The following is a 4,135-nucleotide window of genomic DNA, read 5'->3' on the forward strand; positions in this document are numbered from 1 at the left end:
AAAAAAAAAAAAAAAGCAGCAAAAAAACAAAAACAAAAACAACCACCAAAAAAAAAACGAAACAAAAAAATGGAATTCCCTGTTATTACTTAGCCATTAACAATAATCACTTAGACAAATCACTTAATGTTCTCTGCTCAATCTTTCTTCATCTATGAAGTTTGTAATGAGAATCAAATGAGGAAAAAAAGATATGAAAGTCCTAAATTCTAAAGTGGTAATATTACCTTATTCAGATGCAGTAAGATTTTTTTTTTTTGAGACAGAGTCTCGCTCTGTCGCCCAGACTGGAGTGCAGTGGCACGATCTCGGCTTACTGCAAACTCCACCTCCTGGGTTCACGCCATTCTCCTGCCTCAGCCTCCCGAGTAGCTGGGACTACAGGCGCCCACCACCATGCTCAGCTAATTTTTGTACTTTTGGTAGAGAGAGGGTTTCATCACATTGGCCAGGATGTTCCTGTTCTCCTGACCTCGTGATCCGCCCACCTCAGCCTCCCAAAGTGCTGGGATTACAGGCGTGAGCTATAAGATTATTTTATTACTTTCCTAGAATACAATTTGATCTCAGTAATATACACAACCTTTTAAATTAGTTTTCAAAATATCCTTCGAGATCCTTGATCTCAAAAGCTGCAGTGAGACTCCCTGATCAACTTACAATGACAGCCAAATGATGGCATCATGGTGGCAATTTTTCAGCAAATTCAACAAATACTGATTATCTAATATGTGATATGTTTTAGATGCTGAGGATACAGCAATGAACAAAACAAAGCCCTGCCCCCAAGAAACTAACATTTAGTGCGTGAAGACAAGCATAAAAATAAAAGTTGGCTAAGTGTGGTGGTGCGTGCCTGCAGACCCAGCTTCTCAGGAGGCTGAGGTGGGGGAATTGCTTCACCCCAGGAGGTCAAGGTTGCTGTGAACTATGATCATGCAACTGCACTCTAGCCTGCAGACACAGCAAACCCTGACTCCAAAAAAAGAAAAAAAATTGCAGAGCATGGTGGAAGTAAGTGCTATGGAGAAACATAAACCAGTGAAGGACAGCGTGGGCAAAGAAAGTATTACTAAAAAAGATACTTGAGCAAAGAGACGGAATACTTAAAAATTTGCTTATTCAAAATAGCTTCCAGGCCAGGCGCAGCAGCTCAGGCCTGTAATCAATACCAACACTTTGGGAAACCAAGGTGGGCAGACTGTTTGAGTGCAGGAGTTTGAGACCAGCCTGGGAGACATGGAGAAACCCCGTCTCTACAAAAAACATACAAAAATTAGCCAGGTGTGGTGGTGAGCGCCTATAGTCCCTACTACTCAGACTGAGGTAGGAGGATCACTTGAGCCTAGGAGGTTGAGGCTGCAGTGAGTGGAGATTGTGCCACTGCACTCCAGCCTGGGTGCCAGAGTGAGACCCTATCTCAAACAAAAACAAATAGCTTTCATGCATGATGATGCTTTAAGCACAACACTGAAAATAATGAATGGGGGGGATACCTATGATACCTATTTAGGTTCACAAATGAAAGTTTAATATGATGGTATAATGGTTTAATAATACTGACAAACAATTGTACCGTGAATTTAGGTGCCAGGAAGGTAAACCCAACTCTGAACTTTTTGGTGTGTAGCCTGACATTATTCTGTAGGCCTGCCTTCTCTCTGAGGTGGGGATGCCTACTGGCAAGTATAGATGAACAAAGCTTAAGGCAACTGTGCATGGTGATAATGATAAACACTGTATCTTTCAGTAAAAAGATGCTGATACTTATCCCTTGCTCACTCTACTCTTGTGATTTAATTCAAAGCTACCTAACTGGTTCACATAAGGGATAGGGGGTGGTAGCCTCAGGCTTCACTTAAACCCAGCTAGAGTTCCGTAACTGTAAGCCCTTTAAAAAGGAAACGGTTTTTTGTTTAAATTTACTATCTATTTGTGATGAAATCATTTCTGTAATATTTATTTTTTAGCTTCTCAAATATTGAAAGGCCTTTTATGATTCAAGATCAGTATTTCAAATACAGATACATCATACATACATATAAAATATTTAAGTCAAACTTTAGGTAAGTTTACAGCAGGGTTTCTTAAAACGTAAGATTCACTTTATTAATAATCTCTGTGGCAGGCACGCTACAGAGGGTTTTTTGCTGATTAGCATATTATGAATAAGAAGTTGAGGTAAGTAAAAATGTTTTATAACATAGTTTTTCCATATAGTCTGCTATCATCCTTTCTCATTGTTTTGTTTACGAAAGCTCTGTCCTTTAATTCCTTCTGTTGTCATAAACTTGCTGAAGTTAATATTTAATTTTATAGAACATTCCACACCACCTAAGTCTCTAAATAAAAGTATAGAAGCACAGACTTTTTCAATTTCTCAATAGTAGCCCATTGTCCCCCTTAGAATGACTCTCACTCAATACAGAGGACCTCCTAAGTATATCTGTCAGAATTTGTATCATTTTATGACACAGACTAACAAAACCTGCTCCACTACTGTCAACTACAAGTAATCGAACGTTCCTATGGGAGGAAATAAGCTAGCTCTTTGCTGCAGTCCCTTGGTTAACAATAGTGATTCTACCTGGTATCAGGAAGTCGGAGAAATCTGAAACAGAACAGATACATGGCATATGTAAAACTATCAATTCCTTCACAGGAAGAATGAAGTTGCTTCTGATGAGGTATCAGTACACTGTATTTAAGATATTAAAAAATCAAAGTTCTGGCTGGACGTGGTAACTCACGCCTGTAATCCCAGAACTTTGGGAGGCTGAGGCGGGTGGATCACCTGAGGTCAGGAGTTCAAGACCAGCCTGGTCAACATGATGAAACCCTATCTCTACTAAAAATACAAAAATTAGCTGGGAGGTGGAGGTTGCAGTGAGCCAAGATCACGCCACTGCACTCCGGCCTGGGCGACAGAGCAAGACTCCGTCTAAAAAAAAAAAAAAAAATCAAATCAAAGTTCTGAAAAGTATTATAACAGAAACAAGAGTTCAAATATTGTAAAATAATGCCTTGAGAGGCAAAGCTGAATAACCACTAGTTGTCTAGATAGCACTGATATCCATTACATTAAAAAACATTTAGGTTTCATTTACCTTACACTACATATATTCTGCAAAAACTGAGTTACCCGAATAATAACATGTGCAACCCATCACTGAAAATCTAGGTTAGTCACAGCTGGGCACGGGGGCTCACGCCTGTAAGCCCAGGGCTTTGGGAGGCCGAGGAGGGCAGATCACCTGAGGTCAGGAGTTCGTGACCAGCCTGGCCAACACAGCGAAACCCCATCTCTACTAAATATACAAAAATTAGCCGGGCCTGGTGGTGCGTGCCTGTAATCCCAGGTACTCGGGAGGCTGAGGAAAGAGAATCGCTTGAACCCAGGAGGCAGAGGTTGCAGTGAGTTGAGATCGTGCCACTGCACTCCATCCTGGTAACAGAGAGGCACTCCGTCTCCAAAAAAAAAAAAAACAAAAAAAAAAAAAAAAAAAAAAAAAAAAAAAAATCTAGCTCAGTCATACTGTGTCATAAAGAAGTTGAGAAATCACTAGTTTGTAAAATGGTAACTTGGACAAGCTACATTATAAGGTTAAGGTGTTATATTTGTAATCCCCCATCCTTTCTCATTGTAATGTATATTTAGAAGTTCTGTAAAACAAACGAAAGCTATGAACTAAAATTTTAAGGAGAAAAGGATGCCCTCTAGTGGGAACACTTTTTTTTTTTGAGACGGAGTCTCGCTCTGTTGCCCAGGCTGGAGTGCAGTGGCCGGATCTCAGTTCACTGCAAGCTCCGCCTCCCGGGTTTACGCCATTCTCCTGACTCAGCCTCCGGAGTAGCTGGGACTACAGGCGCCCGCCACCTCGCCCAGCTAGGTTTTTTTTTTTTTTTTGTATTTTTTAGTAGAGACGGGGTTTCACCGTGTTAGCCAGGATGGTCTCGATCTCCTGACCTCGGGATCCACCCGTCTCAGCCTCCCAAAGTGCTGGGATTACAGGCTTGAGCCACCGCGCCCGGCCTCGGAACACATTTTTAAAAAGCCACTGAAATAATATGCAGTCTTTTCTTTCTTATTTAAAAAAAAAAAAACAACAAAAAAAACCCCCAAGAGGTTTCTAAT

The 4,135-nt window shown here is 40.8% G+C and overlaps 1 protein-coding gene across 1 annotated transcript in view; it reads right to left on the reverse strand.

Annotated features, from left to right (window-relative positions):
- KCMF1 (potassium channel modulatory factor 1) overlaps nucleotides 1-4,135 on the reverse strand; it is an 85,508-nt gene that overhangs the window by 35,947 nt on the left and 45,426 nt on the right. The gene's annotated exons all lie outside the window — the stretch shown is intronic.

Source organism: Rhinopithecus bieti, unplaced genomic scaffold (genome assembly GCF_001698545.2).
Source record: "Rhinopithecus bieti isolate Rb0 unplaced genomic scaffold, ASM169854v2 scaffold_23283, whole genome shotgun sequence".
NCBI lineage: Eukaryota > Metazoa > Chordata > Mammalia > Primates > Cercopithecidae > Rhinopithecus > Rhinopithecus bieti.